We start from the raw sequence: 26,139 nt of genomic DNA on the forward strand, positions 1-26,139 counted from the left end.
ATCCAGGTTAAAAGTAAGCAACTCGGTGCATTATGAGCTTCCCTGTACTGTTCTGTCTTCATTGTAAATCTATAGGCAGTAAGGAGCACCTTCTCTTTGTCCATAGGTACCCTACTCGCTGCATGGCGTGTCCATGTAGCTCTTTTATCTGGGCCATAGGCAGAGAATTATACGGGTCTGTGAGAGTTACTTGTTGCCATGAAATGTTTTTGAACATGGTAATTTGTTCTGTAATGTGTAGCAAGTATTCTGCTTCATTAGCTGCTGTGTCTGCTGCATCAATTACCCCAGGAAATTAAGTGTGTAGCTTTGGTGTGCGCTGAACTTTTCATACATGCCTCATGCTGAGGGAAGGGGGAGTACCTCTATTATTCTGGAAAGTAAGCCTGCATGTTGCTCCGGTATGCCATCATGTTTCCCCACCCCTGAGTGCACTGTGAATGTGACATATGCTGAATCCGAATATATGGTAACACAACATAATTTTAATATTTCTATTGTTGTTATTAATGTGACCAGTTCTACTGCGCATGCAGAATAGTGTTTGGACTGTCTTAGATTTGACATGACCTCAAACTCCCCTTCCTCATAACGCACTACAGCTGCCCATGTGTCGATAACCAGAGTTCTGATCGATCTTTGATGAACTGTCAGTGAAAAAGTATCTCTCCTCCCTCTAAGGAATTTTATTTAACTGTGGTGAGATCATCCAGCGTGTCCTGGTAGGTAGTACAGTTGTGGATTTAGCTCCCTTCCTGCACTGGCTCCACAAGAAATATAGATGATGTATAATATGGTACGATAAGTAATTTATAATACGCCTGTACAAATGTGTTTGTAGACGCAACAAGACAAGGAAGCGAGGAAGAGAGAGGACAAAACAAACAATCTTATTAGGCCTTGTTTCATTCAGGTCATGCAGGTATGGGGGAGTGAGGGGTGGGAGTGCCAGGGGCGGAGGGGAAGGGAAAGTGCTGGTAGCTCCTACGTGCTGCCGGTAAGTGGCTCATAAGCACAGAGAAACGGGGGACTGTAGGGTTGCAGATACAGACCCGTAAGCACAGGGAGGCCTGGAGGCAGGACAAGGGCAACTGGGCATGCAGGAGCCTGGGCCTGAAGTTTGGTGGGTGGCCAGGTGACCAGTGTGCTGACCAGTCAGGGAATCAGCAGGGAAGAGGGAGAAAGAAAGTGGAAGCGAAAAGAAAGGTCTTGAGTTGCTTCCGGAACCGGAGGTGGTCCTGCTCAAGTTTGAGAGTGGCAGGGAGGCTGTTCCAGAGGAAGGCCCCAGCTGAGAAAAGAGATATACCGCCCACTCTCTGCTTGGAAAATAGTCTGACCCTGAGAGAGTTGGAGGTGGATGAGCAGAGGGCTTGAGAAGGAAAATGCTCAGGAAGAGAAAGTTGGAGGTAGTACGGGCCTCAGCCCCAGAAAACCTTGTGGATGATGCAGAAGGTCTTGAGCTTGATCCTTGCAGCCACGGGGAGCCAGTGGAGAAATTTCAGAGCTGGAGAGAAACGATCCCTAGATAAGTTGTAAAGGGAGAAGAGTAGAGGGAGGTAGGTTTAGAAAGAGGCTGTTACAGTAGTCAAGCCTAGAGAAGACCCGAGCTCTGGAGACAGAGAGCTTCTGGGGGAAAGTGAGAAAAGGAAGAATATCTCTGAGGAGGTGCAGCAAATAGTTTGACTTCTTAGAGACATCAGAAAGGTGAGGAGAGAAGGAGAGGGTGGAGTCGAAGATGACCCCAAGGTTCTTAACCTCACAGGAAGGAGCAGGTAGAGACCTAGGGTGGGCCGCCAGAGTGAGAGAGGAAAAGAGGGAGCAGGTCTCCCAATTAGGAGGATTTCAGTTTTACTGGCATTATGGCAGAGATAATTGGAGGCAAACCATTGCTAAATTGCGGACAGTCAGTCTGGTATGAGAGAAGGAGCAGAATTGGATGAGGGAAGCCTGAAGGAGAGCTGGGTGTAACACTGACAGAGCAGAAGGTCACGATGCGGTGGGCAAGAGGTGCCAGATAGTGGTTGAAAAAACACGGAGAGCGGTTAGACCCCTGGCGAACAACACAAGAAGAAAAAGAGATATAAGAGAGGAAAGACCCAAGTTGGTCCTGGAGGGGTCGGTCTGTGAGAAAGGAGGTCAACCAGGCCAGGGCCTGACCAGAGATACCCTGGTTGTCACAGAGGCGATTGAGCAGGAAGGCGTGGTTGATCGTGTTGAAAACAGAGGAATGATCAAGGAGAATGAGGACAGAAGCAAGGTTAGAGTCAAGATTAGAGAGCCAGTCTTTATGGGTGTTCAGGAGAGCAGTTCCCATGCTTCTGGCTGCTCTGAAGCCAGACTGGTGGTTGTGGAGACAACCAACAGATTCAGTATGTATATTAAGCTGGGAGATGGGCAGTATTTCCAGGATTTTGCCCAGAGAAGGAGTGATGGAGATTGGGAGTGCACATTGGAGTGCTTAAAAGGTTCCAGTGGCAACAGAGTGATTGCAGAAATTGGCCAAGGCTGGAGCAAGGGTGTTGATGTGGTCCTTGATGGTTCTGGAAACTTTCATAGATCAGACTTCTTTAGAAACCTTGTCAGGATGAACAGGGGAAAGGAAGAGATAGGAATAGGAGAAACAGCCTAAGAGGGGCCTGAGGTGGTAGAGGGGGGGAGGAAGATGAGGTAGTGGTAGAGAGGGTGGACAGGATGTCCTGAGTTTTGGTGGTGAATTGAGATGCAAGAGCAATTTAAAGGGCCTGCGAGGGAACAGATGTAGAGACTGTAACAGGATTGGCCAGCTCATAGCAGATATTGAAAAGTTTAGCTGAGTTGTTAGAGGCTGTTGAGATGCAGATTTTGATGTAGGCTCTCTTCTTCGAGAGGACAGAGAATCTGTATTGCGTTTGGAGCAGGCAGCAGGCCAGTTTGTCAGATGGTGCGCTTGATGCCCTCCACTTCCTCTCAGTCACCCTACACTTATGCGTAAGGGTGGTAATGTCAGAATCGTACGAAGAGTTGCACTTGGATGTGGGCTTCAAACGGATCCTCATGACAGAGATGAGGACATCAAGGGTTTTAGAGATAGAGAGATGAAGGTTGGAATGGGCTGTGTCAGAGTATGAGTCAGCCAAAGTTGTAGGAGGAGGAGAGAAAGTAGCTGCAAAAGCCTCCACTGACACAAGGTTCATGGGCCGGATGACCAAGAAGGTGGGTGGCAGTGCTGGGGTCGGCTTAACCTGAGGGGTAGAGAGTGAAAGGTGGGAGTAAAGAAGAAAGTAGTCACTTCAAGAGAGAGGAGTGATGAGAGGATTGGAGAGGGGGAGGTCTGATGAGATCAGAACATCCATGGTGTGCCCTACAAAGTAAGTCAGGCCAGATAGAAAAATAGAGAGAGAGTTGCAGATGTTGAAAAGAGCTCCAGAGAGGGCTAGTAGCCCAAGTGTGCTGGAACCTGGTTCTGAAGAGGTAAAAACGGTGAGATACTGTGAGTCTGCGTGCAATGGAATCAAGAAAATTGCATTATTTAAGACTTTTACTGTGAAATACCTTGCTCCTGTGGGAATGTTACACAAAATGGTGGCTGGATTAGGCACCACCGGAAACTCTGCCTCCACTTTGTTATTTAAAGGTTGGAGCTGCTGAATCATCCACCAAGATGCCCCTTTTGCTTTCTTTATAGGATATATGACCGTGTTACATGGGGATTCACAAATGCTAAAAATGCCTCATCGCCACTGAGCCAAGATTGTTTCATAAATTCCCTTGTCCGCTTTTACACAGGGCAAAATTGCCCCTTGTTCAGCTGGATGTGGACCGTCCTACTACCTTCAGCAGGCCAGCATCATGGGGGCCACTGGTCCATATTTCTCTGGGCACCTTGTTTAAATGGTCTCGTAAGTGTGCTGACACTGCTTCTGTGATAAATATTTTTTTGCGGAACCTCTCAGTGTTCAACAACCAGCTGACATGGTATGCATATTTTAAACACCATTTCCCCAGTGTGATCATCATCTGTAAAGAGCTATTCATCTGTCAAGTCTCTTAATCGTTGTGTTGGGTCAATGCATAAACAGTGCACAATCCAATACCTTTGTTGTCTGTGCCCTGCAAAACTGCCATGTCTTTCTTTGTGCGTGCTGCCTTTAAGTGGATGATGATAGTGGTACATGATGCTACTTCCTTTTACCATAATGGTCTGAAAAATAATTTGGCCGGTAATCAAAATGTTTGGTCCTTAATCCTTGGCACCCATCCTAACAATACCTTTACTTAAAAAAGGAATAACTCCGGGTAGTGGGAAGAACCTTGCAAAGTGCTGTTTGTGCAGAATGCTTGTATCAGTGCTGTGATCTGTGTGTGATAGATGCCTGGAGTGGGAGATGTGATACAATTTTCTGAAAACCAAATGCTCATGTTCAGTTTGCTCATAATGTCCCTGCCTAATATGTTGATTGGTGTTTCTCGTGAGTACAGCAAGGGTGTTACAATTTCTTTGGTACCTATGGTATGAGGTACATATTCAGTAAAAGGAACTGCTTTAACAGCCCCAGAAAAATGTTGCATGTCCATTACTTTGTTGGACAGGGGAGACATTCCCTTCCTAATACAGGACTTGGTAACACTGTGTCGACCAAAAATGAAAATTCCATGTTGCCTATCTTCACTGCAAACTCTGGCTCCTCTTCTGGGTCTGCAGTTACTGAAAGGACTGGCATGTCAGAGCTCTCTGTGGGCTGTCCGATTGGTAGGTCATGGATGCCCCTAGGAATGGAAAAGGGCTTCTCCCGAACACTGTCATTCCTGTGTATACTAGTACTGCATTCATGGGTAACAAATCATTGCCCTATTGTTGGGCCGATGATTGTCAATGTTAATGTGCTTGGAGGGTGTTCTGTTGTGGGTATTGGGGCAACTGCTCTTGTTGGATAGTGTTTGGGGAACATTTGGTACTAGGCAACCTGCTGTGTTCAGGGTTTAACATTTGCAGGGATGTTTTTTTTATCTGTACTTGCATTGTTGAGGGCTACACCTGTAAATGTGGGGCTTGTATCTGTTATAGGTATGAGTTTGATATGCTGGGGGTCCATCCTTGCCATACAGTGCTTGGGGTTGGCTCCTACATTCTCATGCAGAGTGTCCCAGCTTTGCACAAATAAAACTCAGACCTCCAAATCCTGATCTTGCCCTCCATATACAAATCCCCTCCTTCTCTGGAGGTTTTTCCTTTCTTGTGGAAAATACCCTCCTTGTGCGAAATATCCACCCTGGGGACTTTACCTCCTTTGCAGATAATACCCTTGCATGTAATACCCTCCCTGCTGGACATTCCCTCCCCCTGTGGATAATACACTACCCGCTGTATGAACTGCCCCTTCCATGTTGAATTTAGCGTATTTATGTTGTAGTTGTACTTTTACCTTTACTGTATGCTCTGCAGTGTTTCTCTCCTTCTCCTTCTTCGTTCTACAAGTGTGCACCTTGTGCACTTGTATTTTGGCACATCCTTTTGTCTCAATTTCTACCACCTTCCCCAACTCGGCCTGCATGTCTGTGGGGAGACCCTTTGATAATATATGAAAGACAATGAGAAAGTTCCTATTTCATGGCTCCAACCTTCACATCTCCTGAATCCACTGTATGTATAGTGCAGGGTCCTCATCTGGTCTCATAATGTGTGCTAAAATAGAATGTCTGAACTGTCTGGGTACATGCCCCTTAACACTTTCCATATGTGTGCTCTACAGATATTGTATGATGCACCACCATGGGCATTACTGTTCAATGTTGCCCCGTCATATTCTGCCTGTTTCCAAATTCCATCTGCCTGCTCGCCCATTAAAGAGGTCGAACACATGTTTCATGTCACCTATAGCTCAGGTAATCCCTGCTGTCTCTTTCGTGAGTGCATATATCCATTTGCCTGCCCCTGCTGTGAGGGATAGGAAGCTGTTTCTTAAATGTTCCACATCCGTATTTGGCTATGTTACATACTGTGGCCTCCTTTGCCTTTCGGTAATAGGTGGAACTGCTTCTGTGGCTGGGATTTTTTGTCCCCCTTTGTGCTAATTTCTACTGCTATCCTGGTTTGCCGCTTCCTAAATTGTTTGGACCAATCTCTGTACCTCTCTCTCTAACTCTATCTCTCTCTTCCCTTTTTTCCCTCTCTCTTCACCTTTTACCCATTTCCTTATTGCTATTATTACCCCGAAATATCAAATTTTCTCCTGCAGCCTACTCAAACTCATCCTCCTCTACTTGACAGTCGTCATTAGCGGAATCGCATGTTCTCTGCAGTATTCCTTTCAAAGGTACCGTCTATGAGCCAAGAATAAAAATGTTTCATGCCGTGCCCTGCACTATGTGGTTCTTTATTTTAGTATCTATACTGTGGCGATTTACTGCACAAGTGTTCTAACAGAGTTCACATTATACCATTGAATCCCATCCTCCCCTGCAGCATGTTCACTGACATTGTTCAAACAGGGTCCTTTATCCCCATGCCTCAGTGGCACTGTACTAACCCAATTTGGAAACACCTCAGTGGTATTACAAAAGTCCCCAACTCCCAAAACCAATTTTGAAAACCTCCAATTGTCAACCGGTTTTTCATTTCATGGTGCCACCACTCATACCCCGTCCTCTGGTCACCACATGTCTTTCTAACTTCTTAGACAAACCCAATTAGTCCTCACTCACTCCAACATATTTATTCCCACACCACTGTAACAACTCTCATGCAATCCTGCACACTACAACAAATCCACTTTACTCCTACAATCATGAATCACCTCAACTACACAAAAACAAAACTCACTACTATATACACATAAAATATCCTCTTAGCCCACTCATTGTGCCAACAAAACAATACAATTCTACCTCTACACAGCACTTCTTCTCCTCACCTAAGAGGAACTCTAAAACCAATTCACAATTATATCCTGCTTTTGACATCATCTTTCCTTCTAATGGAGGAGTTCCCTTCAATAGCTCATCAAAAACTCTAAAAGCACTAGACAGTGACTGTCTTTGCCCACAACAGAGATTGTTTTCAATATACTCTATTAACCAATAGAGTAGAGTAACCAATAACCAATTAAGCAACAAAAACATGCACAATGTTGTCTTTTGATTCCCTAGTACACTCAAGTTCTATAGAACCTCTGAGTCCCCTCGACGCTAAGTCTCTCCTTTCAACTGACTGCACCACCAGGATCACAGTCTGCCCACGGGATTAAGCAGGCCTTTGGGAAACTTGCCAAGTGCAAAACCTCCAAAGAGCCACGCCCCCAAGTCGTGCGACAGGGAGCCCCCAGCCTGGACAGGAAATGGGAGATCTCATTGCGGCCTCCAAACATATAGATGCCATCACCCAAGTATTCCAAGAAGTAATCCAAAATAGTCAAAAATGGAGCGTACGAGTTGCAAGAAAAAACAAGATTTATTAAAAAGCATCAGCTAGGAGAAAAAACAGACAGCTCTTACTTGGGTTATGGAACTGAACTGGGAACACATTTCTCAACATTGTACTTCCATGCTACACCTTTTAAAGTGGGAACTCGCAACAATTAGTATAATTCTAATATGTTCATTGGTCACTCGAAATCAAGGCCATAAAATAAACATTGAAACATCTAACTGGTGGTTTCCTTTCTTGTGGAAAATAAACATACTACCCCTTGAACATTACATAATGCAATAGTCAGTTAAAACATGACATCCTGATTGGTTGGCATCATTTGTAGTGCAAGTGAATTGAATGTAGGTGCTGATTGGGCCGTTATGTTGGGGACAGCATCAGACAATAGCATACCACACGGAAGCATCAATGACCTCATCAGTAGAAATAAGTGAGGGCAAACCACTGTTGCTTTCCCCAGAAAACTGCAATCCCTAGCCCAGATTGGATCCCTTATCCCCTTGCCCCCTGTACTTGCACACTCGCCACCTGTCATGTTGAAACATGTTGCCAACTCTAGACAGGATCTAATATTATCTTCTCCAATGAACAGATGCATGGCAAAAAGTGTGTGCTAGCCTGCTATGAGAAAACAATTCCTTCCCCTGTGGTCAGTGAAGCTGCTGTTGCTCCCATCTGACCTGTATGTGTTACAGAGTGTGTGGAATGTTTCCTATGTCCGGGAAACTGTTGCCTAAGGTCTCTACACATTACAAACTTACTTGGTGTGTTCTGACACAAACGTAAAGTCTGCTTCACCTGACTCGCTGTGCTGTGCTGACAGAAGGGAGGAGGAGACAAAACCAACAAAATCCAACTCCGCAACGCAGAGCGTCGCAGAGTGCGTGGAGTGCTTCCTGTGTGGGTGAAACAGTTGCCTGAGGTGTCTAAACATTATGAACTTAGTTGGTGTGTTCTAATATGAAACCCACAGTCTGCTTTGCCTGACTCGCTGTGCCATGCTGACTGAAGGGAGGAGGAGCCAAAACCAACAAAACCCCACTCCACGACGCAGAGTGTCACACAGTGTGTGGAGTGTTTCCTGTGTTGCCCGGGGAACCTGGGAGCTTGGAACCGACATGGAACTCGACCAAGTGAAGAACCGATGCAGTAACTTGGACGTGATAATAACATTTGTATTTTTGTATTTCAGCTGAACCTGAAGCCACAGGCAACCGTATGAAGCATGCACCATTGCAAACGAGATGACAGACGAGACCGGGGGCGCTGAAGCTAATGAGCCATGGCTGTGATTCCAGCGACTTCAGTGGGCCTCATGGAGTTGTGGGTGAAAGAAATGATGAGGCATTAAGGGAGGTAAGTGCAATCTGACCACTTACCTATGAACTGCCTAACAAGCGATGAAACCCCAAGTGGGCATTGCTTGGCATCGTCTGCACTCTGAGTATTGACTGACAGGGGGGAACATTTGGTTGGGAGTGCTTCCTATCCTGTGCCTGTGTGTAGCAAAAACAATGGAATGGAGGCAAGAATGGCACCCATAGCAACGTTGCAAGGATAACATCAACAACACCAACATTACCAACCACATCCCCTGATTGCACTCACAGTGATGCAAATGCCCTGCTCATAGAGTTGTAAAATGACATAACTATTGATCCATGGGCAAGCAACATCAATGGCACGGAAAGGAAACGGTTGTTTGTGGCTGAAGAGAATGAGGGGGAGCAAGGTGAGCAAAGTGAGAGATTCCATGTTGATAGCACAATTGGAAGACCAGCCCAGAAGAGCATGGAAACAAACTGATAATGGGGGGACGTGGAGATCCCACGACATCTCCACTTATGGAATGGAATCAACGACCAATAAAAACACACCACAGGAAAAAGACAACCTGCACAAGAACTGGCCGATATCACATGAAGAAGAAGACTCTGAAACTGGATTTGATTCAACTTCCAGATGCAACTCACTGGCTGTGGCAGACAAACTCTCACTTGATATAGCCGAAATAACAACCCAAATGGAGACTAACCGAGTGAAAAGGTTGAACCAATCCTCATACCTGGAAGGAAAATCTCTCACAAAGTGCAAATGCAGCAGTAACTCAAACAAACAGTGAAGACTGGAATCTAAAAATTCACCAGACATTGAATGCTCACACATGAGGTGGAAACTGAGTCAAAAAGTCACTGAGCCAACATCACAAGTTATCAATGCTAAAAACAAGGCATCAGTTGAACAGTCCAGCGCAAGTACAGAAGAAGTGTCTTCTGACTCTTCAATTATGCAGAGAGCGTTCCCGAGGATTCAGAGATCTGTTCAACACAGAAATAATACAAATACGAATACTGCTTCTCTACAAACCCTGCAGGACTTGAATGCTAGTATTATGTCTGCCATATCTTTATCATTGGCACTATTCCTCAAGATGTATAAGCATATAAATGACAACCATAAAGATCAGAACACCTTAACAGTCAGGATACACTCAAAACATATAGAAACATTCATGAGCATCGTCAAAACCAAAATCAACCAAGATGAAATGGGAAACAACACAGCTCAAAAAGTGATGGTAGACCAACTAAAATCTATTAGCGAAGACAAGCAACTTCTGGCTGAGGTGGCACGAGAAGCTCTACTCTGGCTTAGAGTCAACAAGGATCCCAATAATATATATCAAGTGCGTGAAGGCAGTACAAAATTTGCATGTATCATTCCAAGTGAAAAAGAAAAAATTGTAGCACCCAAACACAAGTATCCGAAATAATTTCTGAATAAAGTATGTGAAGAAAGTAGGTGTCAGGCTGCTCAGACGACTAATAACACAGAGCAACACCCTATCATGTCCATCAAAGTTATTGAAAAACCACCTATGCTCAAATGCTAAAAATTAATGTTGTTGACAACACAATAAAACAGAGATCTAAGCCATAAACCCTCAACCTCAGCTGAGGCAGAAGGATTAGTGGGCAACTTTAGTGAGCTGTGTGTGGTTGAGAAAAAGAAACTACATCCATTTTAGGTTGCATGTTCCCCATATTTGAAAGGCACAGCCTCTGCAGACTATCCCAAGAGAACCAAAAGGAGGTCAGAAAAATAAAATAAAAAATAATGCAAAAGGAAAACAACTGAAATCTAATGGATCACAGAAATCTTCACTGAACCTGAAAGACCTGTCATCCGAAACAGAAGGAAACCCTTCTAAAGGAAAAGGTGGAGAGTTTAAGATCAAATATAAAGAATGGAAAAAACAGTGGACAAAACATTAGCTGACAAAACATTAGAAATATGAGCCGAGAAAAGATCAGTTCCCTTGAGTCGGAGCAAACAGAAAAACGGTACCCAAATAACAAAAATTGTGAAAGTAGCATCTTCAAGTGATATGAATGAAGATACATTGAACTTACTCGATTTATCAACTTAGGAGATAAATGCTGCTGAATATGAAGAGGATCAGATGAGAGATATTACACCCTTGAACACAGAGCAAGTGATATAAATTGATGAACCGGAAGACTCTGACATCCTAAGATGCAAGGTAACTCTAGTAGAAAGGTGAAATCAAAGTCTGGCGAAATAACTGAAATCAAACGTGAGGGAAAGTTGAAGCCAAAAGGAGAAGCTGCACCCAGATACAAACGTGTGGTAAGAAGAAACCCTGAGGGATATTATTCCCCACAGTGCAAGTGTGCAAAATGAAATTAGTCAACAATCTCAAACAAAAAACAATCACCTCAGACCTGTACAAAAGGGTTAAGATCCCGCATGGATAAGACAACTGTAACCAACAACAAAAAGCAAAAATCAGCAAGAAAGATAGGTACCAAATACTAAATTCTTTTGGAACACAATCACAATCATCTTTGGAAGATGGGTTGATCTTAAACCACAAGAACGTCCTACGCTTCTTAAAACACATTCCTGCTTTGCGTGCAAAAGAGTCGGAGGACATTGCGGTGGTGGAGTTTATTGAAGAGCAACAACACAACCGTCTGCACCTCCAATCTAATCTAATATGTGACCTTTTATTAAATGCCTCCCAGTACTTATTGCCACCAGGTTTTGATATTAGCGAACCTACACCTGAAAATGAACTGGATGTCAGGCGTTATAACTCTACTTAAAGCAAACATGGAGTGGTAAAAAATCCAGATATGACCCATAAAGAATCACTAGACAGTGAAGTCTCCATCAGCCCATATGAACAAGAAAAAAGTTACAAAAGTACTAAAGCAATGTTGCGAAATAGAGTAAACAGATGCTTGTTGATGAACAAAGACACGACAGAGGATCAAATCGGCTCGATCTAAAACAGCTTATAAAAATTCAGCCGCAAAAACACAAGGGACTGCACCAGAATCGTCGTATTGGATAGCTGAAGCCCTATGCACAAAAAAATAACAGCTAATGCCAGGATCAACAAGCTGACAGCTATACACGCATTGGCTCATGGAATATCAGGGGATTTGTCAATGTATTTGCTGAGGACCATAAGCTTAGCCAATTTGATGTCCTATACTTACAGGAATCCTGGTTACCTGAACAATCTTGTTCTGAGGGTTATGGTACCTTCCTGAACGCTGCCATTAAGGGCAAAAAGGGGAGACCCAGGTCTGGGTTTCTAACTCTGATAAATAAGAACACCATATACCGTGTGATAAAGACCATGAACCCCAATGTATATATACAGGTAATTGTACTGAATTTAGGGCAAAAAGTGAACACCAGTGAAAATACAATTGTGATAATAAATGTATACTGGCAAGATAAAGCTACGGGCACAACTCAGTATATCTACCAATTAACAACTCAGAATGACCACTTTCACATCTTTCTACCAAATCCAACCAACATCATATGTGGTGATTTAAACATTGACTGTCTGAATGCAGACAAGGTTAAAAAACCCAAACTTGGTAGGAAACCTGATTGGAAGATCATGCAAGGCAAGATCTGGCTGGAAGGACTGGAAGCAAGAGAAATGTGCATGTTCAATGGCCACATACAAGGGGACATCCCAACTCAAGCAACAAGGAGGAGAGGTTCTCAAGAGTCAACACTGAACTACTTCTTCATGTCAGAAAAAGCAACACATAAAATCATGTTGCTATATGCTAAATCTATGAAAAATAGTGACAACAAACTACTGGCTTTTGAGTGCAACGTGTGAAAGCCCTCAACACAAGATATGTGGAGGACAAAGCTGTTGGTGGAAGTAGTCGCAATTAAAGCCCTTCACTCAGAAGCACAAATAAAGATAAGGTTAACTCAAGCTGGCCTCCTATATAAATCGATAGACACGTAAAGAGAAGTTAAACCGGGATGCCCGTTGGCATCCTTCATATGATATGATAGGTTATTTATGACACACTTAATACCCACAGGTTTTTAAGAATGGACCCGGGGATTGAACCTGTGGTGCTCTGTGTCATCTTGCTTCCAAGTCGAGCACATTGCCCCTGAGCTATCCTGCCAAGACAATCCTTGTTATTTAATCTCTTCATATTGAATATTGGAGATGCGCTGGAGGACGTTAACTCATTTTCACCTAAAATCAAATTGGAAATCGAGTTGGGTGGATGCTCTACGCAGACAACTTAGTCATAGTAGATCGAATACCAATAGAACTGCAGAGGAAGTTGACCGCATTTCAAAGATATATGTAGAACAATGGGCTGAATATCAATGTAAACAAAATCGAGGTGTTGACCTTACAAAACCTAAAGGGAAAGAAGAACAGAAACAAATCGTGTTGGTTCTTGGGTAAAGAAACCCTGAAGCAAGTTAAAGCCACAAGATATCTTGGCATGCACATTAATGCAAGTGGCAAGGATGCACCCTGGGTACAAAGCATAAAGGAAAAGGATAAGCAATTAACCGCACATGGGTGTATGGTTTACACAAATGTCTGTAAATTCTCATTGTTGCCGATAATTATGTACCACAAACAGAAAGTAGTACCACCAATAATCCATGGTGCAGATTGTGCACTGTCTTGTCAATGGAATTTGTGGGCAACATTGAAGGGTGCGTTTTGGAGAACTATTCTGTGTCTCCCAAGGAGTGTTCTGACTGGTATCATAAGGCATCAGCTGGGATTAGTTTCCATAAATGCCAGAGACATTTGGAGTGTTATCTGAAAGTATAGAAAAACAAAAGTGGACAATATCGCTCCCCAAATTATAATTTTTCAATCTGGAAACGAATATAAAGCAGAACTAATTCTAAGAGAGTGGAACGACTATTGTTTAAAATTACTAACTTGCATTGGCACCACTGTGGAAACTTAAAAAAACTAACCCTGAGTCTGTAAAAAGGAGACTGTGGGGGAGAGATCGGATCAAGACCGAAGAACAAAGACACAAAAATAGGCTATACAAGAAAATAGCAAGTGAAACCAAAGCTTTCAATAATGTGCCAAAGTACCTAGAAAAATTTCCTAGCCAACGCTATTGCCAACTCTTCATGAAATTTCACTTTAATCTTTTTCCAACAAAGAAGATTCTTGAACGCTGTAGAAAAAACCTCTTAGAAAATAATAGATGTCGATTTTGTCAAAGTGCGGATGAAACTCTTCAGCATTTAACACTTTTCTACTCCTCACTGAGATCACTGCAAACAAGAGTGATGGGATCAGTCATTGTGAGCAGACCGGCGCTGAACGGGGAAGAATGGTGGCATATCATGTACGAAGGAAGAAACACAAAACTTACATTCGCATTGGTTATAATTCTGGAACAAATTTTAAAATTCCTTTCCTAGCAAGCAACTAATGACACAGTAACAAGAATGCGTCAGAAAAAGGACACATTTAAGAATCATGATAAACATTATTTTAAACTGGAAATGTGAAACTGATGTTTTTTTATACATTTGCAATAAACTAAGAAAAAAAAAGAATATTTTATGATATGATATTTCATTTGTATCGCGATCATACACAAATGTTTCAGAGCACGACAATATTGGCACTTCCTGATGTGAGGCCCCTTGTGCACCATACTGTGTCCTTCACAATCACTGTGTATTTATTAGTTTATCATCTGGGAAGGCACCTGCTGTGTGAAGAACAACTTCATGCCCATGAGAAAATACTCCCTGCAACAAATAATTGCACTCCTTTTGGAATCCCTTTCCATCCTGACCTTCACTCCTTGAGCTTTTCTGCCCAACAATAAAAATGAAGTTCAATAAAACGACCACCATAGCCTTTAGCTAAACCATGATACTCTGCAACTTGCAACATTGGACAGTTCCAATATGGCCGTCCTCTTGCTCCCTGCCGCAGCTAACAATTCTACTTAATACAGTTCAACCTTCATAATGAAACCAAGCCCTACCTACCTGCCCTTTTATATACCGTGCGCTAACCCAGGTTCCCTCTAAACACTACCTCTCTGCATGTGTGTTTTTCTGCACAGCCCCCAACCTGACAATTCCCTGATGTGTGGCACAGCTATATGTGTATTCTAATTATGCTGTGATGTCATGAAACTACCTGACCACCACATCCCTACCTAGGCCTAAGACCTTGATAACATATTTTATAACGTGCACTTGTACCCTCCTTTGGGACCCTGGATTTGCATCTTTACAGGATAAACATTCCAGACACTTTGGTAGCTGTAATAATCCAACATTCTAACATAACAAGGATGGAAATCCTTATTTATAGTGAGTACTTTCTCAAGTATCCTCAACCTCACGATGTCACTCTTATGGTAAGGACTAACTCGCCCCCTATTGATACCTCTCCCTAGATAGTGCTGGTGTGCTGCTTATCTAAGCAAAGGGATAGAAAAGAGGTTGACCATAGTCTCTCAATCTAGCTATTGACTATATCAACCTTGGTGAACTATACCCTATCTTCGGGGATGCACAAAAAAGATTAAAAGGCTCCTATGGTTGCATCAGGGATGGTGATACTTGGGGAGGTACATTATAATTGTATTGCTCCCTCATATGTCTCCCAAAAAGCAAAGATACGTCTGCGGCAAGTCTAAATGAAATACTTTTATTGCATCCAATAATTTCTAAATGTGCAGAGAAATCTATGTACAAACCATAGATTCTATTGTCCACGGGTTTCAGATGGTTTGTCATATTATTTTACCCCTTTCTTCAGGACCCCTTATATCAAGTAATTCAAATTGCTGATTGAAATGTTTTTGTGAAGCAGTGAAAATGGGGAATACTGACCAGAGTTGCTGCAGCCACATGAACAGTGCGAATAAACCCCATTCATCACCAATCAATTTTTCAAAAAATCGAATGCAAGGAAACATGAATAAATAAAGAACTGATTACCTTGATTTGATGCCGGGCCGTTTGGCAGACAGCGTATGTGGTTGTCTACATGCTCACCTGAAATGATATGACAGTAAGTAACAGGAAATGATCATAAGAATAGACTGCAAGAGTATTTTACCCCATCTATGACAAAAAACATTTCAATCAGCAACTTGATTTACTTAAAATAAGGGGTTCTGAAGAAAGCAGTCAAAAATAATATGACAAACCACTGAAACCAGTCACTCACAGAAAACACCTGCTTACTGAAAAATTGGACAAGGACATCAGATGCCTACTAAATAAATTAATGAAACTGTTCATTAAAAAAGAATAAAAAAGAAAAAGAAAATGTAACAAAAAATCAAATAAAAATGGAAAACATCACTTTACATTTGGATAAGTAAGAAAACAACTAAACCACAATTGGAAATGGGGTTTTGCGGTGAAGGGAGGGCGAGAGGGAGATAGAGAGAGAAAGAGAGAGTAAGAGAGAGTGAGATAAATAGAGAGTGAGAGAGAGCTGGAGTTTAACTTTAGAGGGGGGTGCTGCTTTCTTCCACTGTCCCAAGCCAGCTCACCCCAGGTCATAAACAAAGCAAATGCCACGGTCTGGTGCAGCATTGTCCAACAGCCACATGTGTTCTGCAGTCAGGAGAGGTGTGGTTGGAAGACTCCAAACATGATGGCAGGAGGTCCGGCAGTACTTCACTGTTGCTGCAAGGGAATCCACCAACACAAAATGTGCAAAGGTGGAATGCAACTTTTGTTGGGAGGTGGTAGGCTAAGATAAATATCCTCATTTCATTAACACTAGCATGTGAAGGCATCTGGGTAAGAGACATAAATCAATGTCCCTGCATGTGCCTCTACAGCAGACACACCCAATAATCTCGACACAAAGAGATGCTCTCAGCAGCCAACATGGCGATTGACCCTGCAACACCCTACCCCACATCCTACCCCAAGCAACATAGAGACTGTCAGCTGTCCTGGTATTTTATTGCGAGGTCTGCAGCATTTGCTAGACATTAGTGTCATGGTGAATAGTGAGAGAGAGGGGTACTGCCAGGGTGGCACACCCTAAGCAATTCCATGCTGCCACAGGGCAGACCCACCTATGCCAGTCTCAGATATTCCCTTTTGTTTGTTGTTCTAGTAATCTATTTCTGTTACTGTGTCGGGGGGGAAATTCTGCCGGGGTCGGCCGGACCGTCTGCAGACCTCCGGGCAGGGAGGCCCCAACTCCTCCCGTATATCCCAAAAGAGATAGAGTATGAGACACACGCAAGAAGCAAGGTGACTCTGCTGTTTATTAGACAAACGGCAGGGATGGGTCAAGGAGCGTACGCGTCCGTCCTGACACACACACAATCGTGGAGCTCGCAGGCCCTTTTTACCTTAGTATGACGCGCTACTTGCGTCACTTGGAAAGCTTTAGCAAAAACCTATCTCCACTCTGGATTGGTTACTCGAGTGGTAGGGTTAGTATAGCGCACATATAGAGAACGGTGTTATTGGCTGAGAGTTAGTCAGGTGGTATACCTGGGCTGTCCCTTCAATTTGATACATGAAAATTGTTACATGAAGACCTCTGAGGATTGGTTAATGTGAATGGCGTCAGTGATAAGGACCCCAAGTTCTAATTGGTCCGCTCGCGAGCCTCCCAGTCTGGGACTATCGCTGTTCCCAGCTCGCGGTGCACCTGTCATTTGCAACAATGTTTTAATATGGGTAGGTGTAAACAATGTGAGGATTTATTCATATGTTGGGAGGTCGAATACTCCCACTGCTGCAGATGTCCAAATGAGTCTTTTAATTGTATCTGCCTGTGTCTCGAAACGTGGGATTCAGGCGTCTTCTTCCTCCTGGGCTTGGCATCTTGTCAGGTTGGGCTTTGTCACGTGAGGTGGGACCGTGTTTGAGGCAAAATTCAACACAATTAATATTGTTTTTCCTAATATGTGCCTGGTTTATCTTGCAGGTGCGACCTTGGCGTTGGCTTGCAGCGTGTGTGATTGCAACATCGTGCCCTTGGCGGTGTGCTTTCGCCGGGCTCATTTTGCAGGGTCAGCAACCCAGTTCTTGCTCATTCAATGTTCATGGAAGCTTTTGCCTGCGGCCTACTTGGGCCTGGTGCATAGGTGGGACCGTTTGATGCAGAGCGCTTTAGGTTACGGTATCATATTGCCTTGTCCTCAGTATTGTGTCCCCGTTATATTCTTCATTATGGTACATGGCTTTTTAAAAGAAGTGTGAGCAAGCCTTTTTTATATACGTTCATGATGCGTCTTGCGTTTTTGCATTTTGAAAGCCTATGTGGAAAATAATAAAGATGTACGTCGGTGAGTATGTCTGTCGCCTACGTCATAGCACTGAGTATATTCTTCATGTAGATTGGTGTGGGAGTGTCCGGTGTGTATATTTGCACAGGTGTGCTGACCGTTGGCTAAGTCGTCATGGCATCTCTAACGACGTGTAGGTTTAGTCGAGTTGGTCCGTGCCGCAGGAGTCGGCATGGACAGGGCGGGCTGTTGGGCAGGTAGATGGACACCTCCGTATGTTCCTGTACCAGGGTATTTGGTCGTCCGGTAGATAGGCAAACTCCTCTCGTGGCGGGTGTCTGGGCTGTGATTCTCTAGGCCAAGCGCGAGAGGGGAAGGGCGGGAGCCTGTTCTTCCATTCTCCCACTTCAGTCCCCCCTCTGGTCGACTTGTCGACCACAAACATATCCTTTTCTTTATCTCCTCTTACTCTCCATATTTTAGTTATTCCTCCCAAATGTCCATAGTGGTTAACATGGTCTTCAAATGACCAATACATATATTCACAGGTTCCTCCAGGAGTGCAGTATACCCATTTCCCTATGTAGCTCCTTGGGTTTCTTGGGTTTTCGAGCTTCACAGATGGTGGGTCCAGGTGGTTGGTGATGATCTGGTTGCGCAACTTCTCCCTCTCTTTTATCATTGTGCCTGTGTGTTGGCCGTCATCTGTTGGCATCAAGAGGTGTATACCAACCATTTCGATCATCTCGTCTGTGGTGCGTGCCTTCCGGGCCTTCCAAAATCTTATTATGATCAGTGCAGCTCCAGCCATAATAGTGCATCCAACTATAATCTTCAGTCCATCTGACAGCCAGGACGGCATCCATGACCATAATATTGAAAACCAGCTCTCATCCTTTTTCACACCTTTACTTTCATCCATCATTTTTGAGTGCATCTGGGCCAATTGTGACACGGCTTCCGTGAGGGTACCATTGTCAGGATCGTTAGCAGGAATGAATGTGCAGCATGATTGTCCTATCTTTGCGCAAACTCCTCCTTCCATTGCTGTGAGGAGGTCCAGTACATATCTGTTCTGTAGTGCAACCATTCTTACTGCTCGCAATTCCTCTTTTATTGCATTGAATCCATTTACTGTAGAGTTGATTTTCATCATTAGTTCCCACCTAGTTATCTGGAGCCATTTTGCGTTTGCGTAAGCCTGCAGTCCAGGATGTATTATTGAGGAGAAGAACATAGCTGCTCTGCTGAATAGTCTGTGTTCCGGCGGTATTGAGGTCAGTGCTGTTTCCGACCTTCCCCATAGGTAATTTCCTGTCAGAGGTTCTCCTTTTCTTTTCCTTCTGTTGAGGACAGTGTTGTTGCCATTGCGTCTGTTCTCTGATCCATTTCGAGGCTGTGCAGATCTCTTCTTCCTTTTGTTTCCTTCATCCATCTTGGGGAAATTCACCATGTTCACATGCTTCTGGGGTACCACTAGTGAAGGTACATTAACGTGTACTATAGTGCATACACCATTCCACGAAGGGGGCAGTGTGTGATACGCCTGTTCTCCACAGGCCCAGTAATGGTCCATTATCACTGCTGTTCCTGCTCCCCCCTCAGGTAACTCCATCACGCTTTCACAGTTGGTGTTGTATCCTACATCCACCTCTCCTTTATGTTGGTAGCATACCTTAGGCGCAGTTAACGGCAATATTGTTATTGGGTCTTCATCCTTCTCTATCCACGTGAGCATGGGTACGTACTTGATCCAAGTCATCTAACATCTGTGGTTGTGTGCATCGATAGTTGAAATAGTTTCTTTTGTTACCATGTTGCTGCCAACCACTCCTATCTCCCATTTGTTGTCCAGGTACACCTTCCCCGTTATCGTCACCAGTGGCCTCTCCCAACATCCTGTTTTACCAGGAACTTCAGTGGCGTACCAATCACATGGTAAATACTTCAGTGTTACTTTCTTTGTTTCCCCTTTTTCAGGACCACTTGTTATGTATCTGAATGCTTCAGTATGTAAACTGCTCTTGTGGTAACTCAAATAAGTCTTGAGGAAGTTGTTTTCATATGGATATGTATCTCGTGTTTTCCACACCAGTTGCACCACTGTCCTTTGAAATCTTCCTTTCGTTTGGAACAGTGCCAAGTATATTATGCATCATGCTGTCTTTTCATCTATTTCTGTGGCAACAAATATCCGAGAAGCGCTCATGGCGTATGGTATTAATGAGCAAACGTAGCAGCTGTCTTCTGTTGTCTGCTTACCGATTTTGGTCATGTGTTGGTACCACATGTTGTTAGAGACGTGTGCTGAATCTTGTACATAGTTGTCAATGCCTTTATTATTTGAGTATGTGCTGCGTTTAACTCTATTTTCCTGGTGTGGGGTTTTACTAGTACCACCTGACGTAACACCTGTTGCAGCTGGGGGTGGGGGTATGTTAGGTTTGGGTACAGCACTAATATCAATAGCATAGCTGTACTGCCATACAGAGGCAGCCAAGAACCCGGTGATCATTAAAATCCCTATCAGTTTTATTACAAATGCTAATTTCACCGGCATTTTGCTCTTACCTTGCTGCAGTCCGGCAGCTTATTTTTGCGACGTTACAGTTGCCCGCCTGAAAATTCTTAATATGCTAGTTATTAAGGTTAGTTATTGTTATTAAGCTCTCCCTATCAAGTAGTCATTCAGTGCCCAGGCGAAGAGCTGTTCCCACGCCAATCTAAGCAATCTATCTCTTAAGGCAGGCAAGTATGGTTGGAGGTGGGGCATTGAATGTTCTATGGCCAAGAGGAATGCTGTGTAGTAGACACGTACCCTCCTTCCTTTCAGGTACGTTGGCCGTTTTATTTCATATACAAATTGGTGTGACAATTCTTCCAGGTAATTATCGTCTGAGGGTACCATCTACTCCTGGGCAGTGAATTAGTTAGTTATCTACTTTCTTAACAGTACAATAATACGCTTTACCTGCATGTGCGAGAGAAAAGAAAGAGAACATTCAGGTGTTTACATGTGTATATGTGCAAAAACAATGTCCTTCAGTTCAGTTATTACTACAGTGGTAGGGGTCAATGGGCAGAGGGTTTGGGGCTCAGGCTGGCGGGAGTCTCTTTACCCTTTGTGTTCCATAAAATCGAGTCCCCACACACTTCTTCTTCCTCCCTTTCTTCTACATCATTAATTTCATTCGTATTTCCCCTGCTCGTAACTCTTTCTTCTCCATCTTTTCCCCTTCTTCCATCATTTCCTGTATTTAGTGTGGGCATGTGTATTCGCCTTTCCTGCCTGCGTCTAGGGAGGTCCCTAAGCCGACATGCATAGGGTGTTAGTTCGTCTGTGAAGGGTGCAAGTTTTATTGTGCGTAACGAGCGTGAGGTGGTTGAGCATGTAGGGTGCGATGGGAGAGGGCGTGATGGGGACGGTGCGGCCTCATGTGTCTGTCTTTCCGCTGTTCCTTGCTCATCCTCCTCACTTCTCTCCAGCTCATCCTTTCTCCTACGGATCCATGGTGAGTCTGTGTTGGTCCGGGTGATGTATAGTTTATCTAGGCTTTCCCTTTCACTGTTTCTTCCTTCCTTCTCCACTCCTTCTTCTTCCTCACTACAAAAGTCAGTCATAAACGGCACCCCCCACTCAGTCTTTTTCCCCTTTATTGTTACTGTTTGTAAGTCTATTAGGTCCAGTTCTCCTTTTTCTCCTTTATCAACCGCTCCCCTTTGCGCTGATGTTGTTGCTACTTCTGTGTCTTTATATACATCCCTCCATACTTCTCTCTCTCTTCTCCTATCTTCTCTTTCTCCTTCATTTCTCTCCTCCATCTCCCTACCATTTTCCTCCCTTTTCCTTTTTAATTCCTCCATTACTTCACTACTCATCTGTTCCAATATTCTTTCATCCTCTTTCTTCCTTTCCCATTTCACCCTTTCCCTTTCCAATATGCTCTCTATCACCCTCCCTTCTTCGTATTTCTTAGTCGTTTCTGATAGTAGTTTCCTCTTCCACATTGCCATTTCTTTTTCTTTCACTTCTTCTTCCCTTTGCTTTTCTCGCAGCACTGCTCTTGATACCCTTTCGGCTGCTGCTTTTACCCTTTCAGCTTCTCTCCTTTGCTCCTCAGTTCGTTCCCTTATTTTTTCCAATTCGTTCTTACCTTCTTTCCTTTTCCTCGCTCTCTCTCTTTCCTCCCTCTCGAGCTGTTTGATCAATTCATTCTGCTCATCCCTTAGTTCTGCTAGTCGTTCCTCCAAAATCTCTTCCTTTTGCCGTAACAGCTCTTCCCCTCTCATTCCACTCTCCCTGGTATTATCCTCGTCTGTTTTCCTTACTACCTCCTTCTCTTCCCCTGTTAATGAACCTCGTAATTTTAATAGTATCTGTGCAGCTACCCACTCATCATTTCCTATTTCCACAGTTTGTTCTTCCCCAGTCCTCCCCTCCCCTACTGGCATCTTCCTATGAGCCACAATTGGCGGAGGGCTGTATGCCGGGTTCAAGTACCCCTCAGCCGCCCTTAACTGACCTCTTTCTATTTCTCCCAACTCCTTTAAAGGGTACAACCCCCCTCCCTCTGTTTTCACTCCCTTAGCTAGGGGTATATCGTTGCTCGGTTCCTCTTTTATTTCATTTGATGTATTATTCTTTTCTCCTCCCTCTTGTCCGTTCTCCGTGTTCTTTGGGTCTTCACTCCCCTTTTTCCCATCCTCTCCTTCCTCCTTCATCTCTTTTTCTTCCGGTATTTCCCCCACAGTGAACATTCCATTTGGTCCTGGTCGGGACCCTTGGAACATCCTCCATAAGTTAAACACCTCCACGTGGTTTGCCAACTTCTTCCCTTTGTATGTATTATGCAGATGGTTTAGTAGTGAATGTTGGCCATATGGATCGAAGCTACCATTAGGCGGCCACAGTGTTATCATTTTGTTGTCCGTCCCCTGGGTCCATTCTATGCTATACTTAATCAGTTTCTCCCTATGGGGTGACAGTGTTGTACATATGTGTTGTAGTGGGGTAGTGACTACTGTCCCGTATGACATAGTAGCGCTCCACTTGTTACCTTTCCCCTATTTGGTAGCGGTTATCTCACTAGCAGTTTACAATATGCAGCCTTATATCGTTACCTGGCCCCGTAAATTTGGGGACTTGCGATAGTCCGCTAAGGGAAATTATAAAAATATAGTATTTACATTTGTATATTTTCTTCAGTCTTTCTTCCTTTACGCGATACCCTTACGGCCCCCTGCGGCCGAGGCGCACGTAGCCCCCTGCGGCTGCGTACCCCTTATGACGTTCTTATACAGTCGTCCTATTTTCACTTGCTCCTCCTCCTTTTTTTTTTTTTTTTTTACACTTGCCGTGGCCGGCGTTCTCCGTGCGCAGCCACGTCCCCCGTTTCACCTTTCCCCGATCAACTCATTACCGTTTATCTCCGTTTCCACTCCCTTACCACGGTTCTCTTCCCCACCACTCTCAGAAAGAAAGATGTCTTGTGCTCGAGATATCCTATGGAAGCCCTACTGGTGACGTCACCGATCTCTTCGAGCTACTGGTAAGTTCTTCATATATTCTTTAAGTTCAAAATACACTTGCAATCCACCCCCGTTAACCTCACAGCTGTCTTCCTGTCACTCCTGGAACAAGGTAATCAATAATATAATCGGACTGCGCACACTGCGTCGCCTCGCGTGTGATACGCCCCTCGACAGGAGGGCTTAACCAGCCAATTATCTTCCGTATTAGGCAACTAACTAGCTACCGCCTACAGGGAAACGTCATCTACCTATCGAGTTTCTTGCTCGAACAATAGGGATCCTCATCTACTCATTGATCAATAAATGCCAAATCGTAGGAAACCACACACACACACACACCCTTACACGTAGTCGCGACCTAGGCCAATCAGTGTCTACGAGCGGCCGCACGTGATGTTTTCGTGCTCCGCCCTCCCCCCTTTGCGTAACGTAGCCGACTGCTCTCACACTCGTTCGGCTACCATTCATTCCATTGCCAACACTAAATTGTCAAACCTTCGCCGCGCACCTGTGCAACACCTCCCACCTCCCGTATTTAACTCCTCCCCCCTCCCTCACAATTTCACATTGCTTGTTGTGCGTGGCATGCTCACCAAGTTTTCTTGATGCGGGGCCGCTCGACTGCGTGCACCCCTCCAAGCGGCTCGCCAACTCCCCTCATCTGGATTACGTCTGGACACTCACCAACCGCGGGCGGGATACTTCTCAACCGCCTCCCGAGGGCCAATATCCGGATTGCGCTGTCCGGTCTTCTCGCAGCTCCGCGATGGTCCTGTAGTCCTCAGAAGGGGGCAACGGCAGAGGGGGCCGCGCCGCCGGGCCTCCTCGCAACGCGATTACCTGGAAAAAAGTAAAAATAAAAAAAGCAGATCTTAAACAGATCTCAGCAGTGCCTCCAACTTGTCGGGGGGGAAATTCTGCCGGGGTCGGCCGGACCGTCCGCAGACCTCCGGGCAGGGAGGCCCCAACTCCTCCCGTATATCCGAAAAGAGATAGAGTATGAGACACACGCAAGAAGCAAGGTGACTCTGCTGTTTATTAGACAAACGGCAGGGATGGGTCAAGGAGCGTACGCGTCCGTCCTGACACACACACAATCGTGGAGCTCGCAGGCCCTTTTTACCTTAGTATGACGCGCTACTTGTGTCACTTGGAAAGCTTTAGCAAAAACCTATCTCCACTCTGGATTGGTTACTCGAGTGGTAGGGTTAGTATAGCGCACATATAGAGAACAGTGTTATTGGCTGAGAGTTAGTCAGGTGGTATACCTGGGCTGTCCCTTCAATTTGATACATGAAAATTGTTACATGAAGACCTCTGAGGATTGGTTAATGTGAATGGCGTCAGTGATAAGAACCCCAAGTTCTAATTGGTCCGCTCGCGAGCCTCCCAGTCTGGGACTATCGCTGTTCCCAGCTTGCGGTGCACCTGTCATTTGCAACAATGTTTTAATATGGGTAGGTGTAAACAATGTGAGGATTTATTCATATGTTGGGAGGTCGAATACTCCCACTGCTGCAGATGTCCAAATTAGTCTTTTAATTGTATCTGCTTGTGTCTCGAAACGTGGGATTCAGGCCTCTTCTTCCTCCTGGGCTTGGCATCTTGTCAGGTTTGGCTTTGTCACGTGAGGTGGGACCGTGTTTGAGGCAAAATTCAACACAATTAATATTGTTTTTCCTAATGTGTGCCTGGCTTATCTTGCAGGTGCGACCTTGGCGTTGGCTTGCAGCGTGTGCGATTGCAACATCGTGCCCTTGGCGGTGTGCTTTCGCCGGGCTCATTTTGCAGGGTCAGCAATCCAGTTCTTGCTCATTCAATGTTCATGGAAGCTTTTGCCTGCGGCCTACTTGGGCCTGGTGCATAGGTGGGACCGTTTGATGCAGAGCGCTTTAGGTTACGGTATCATATTGCCTTGTCCTCAGTATCGTGTCCCCGTTATATTCTTCATTATGGTACATGGCTTTTTAAAAGAAGCGTGAGCAAGCCTTTTTTATATACGTTCATGATGCGTCTTGCGTTTCTGCATTTTGAAAGCCTATGTGGAAAATAATAAAGATGTACGTCCGTGAGTATGTCTGTCGCCTACGTCATAGCACTGAGTATATTCTTCGTGTAGATTGGTGCGGGAGTGTCCGGTGTGTATATTTGCACAGGTGTGCTGACTGTTGGCTAAGTCGTCATGGCATCTCTAACGACGTGTAGGTTTAGTCGAGTTGGTCCGTGCCGCAGGTGTCGGCATGGACAGGGCGGGCTGTTGAGCAGGTAGATGGGCACATCCGTATGTTCCTGTACCAGGGTATTTGGTCGTCCGGTAGATAGGCAAACTCCTCTCGTGGCGGGTGTCTGGGCCGTGATCCTCTAGGCCAAGCGCGAGAGGGGAAGGGCAGGAGCCTGTTCTTGCATTCTCCCACTTCAACTGTTTCCTGAGGCACATAGAAAGTCCAGTGACTACATTGAGTGAGAAAGAGGTACAAATTATTTTCTCAGGGCCAGAAAGAAATCCGGAGTCTGACTGAGCAGTTCCAAAGATATATTAGTTCCCAGTTGGGCTCACCTCTTCTTGTAGTAAAGCTGGACCCTGACAAATTGTTATAGGTCGCCACTTGTTGGAAAGCCGCC

The sequence above is a fragment of the Ambystoma mexicanum genome, chromosome 5q (assembly GCF_040938575.1).
Source record: "Ambystoma mexicanum isolate Mex_15411 chromosome 5q, UKY_AmexF1_1, whole genome shotgun sequence".
Lineage (NCBI taxonomy): Eukaryota > Metazoa > Chordata > Amphibia > Caudata > Ambystomatidae > Ambystoma > Ambystoma mexicanum.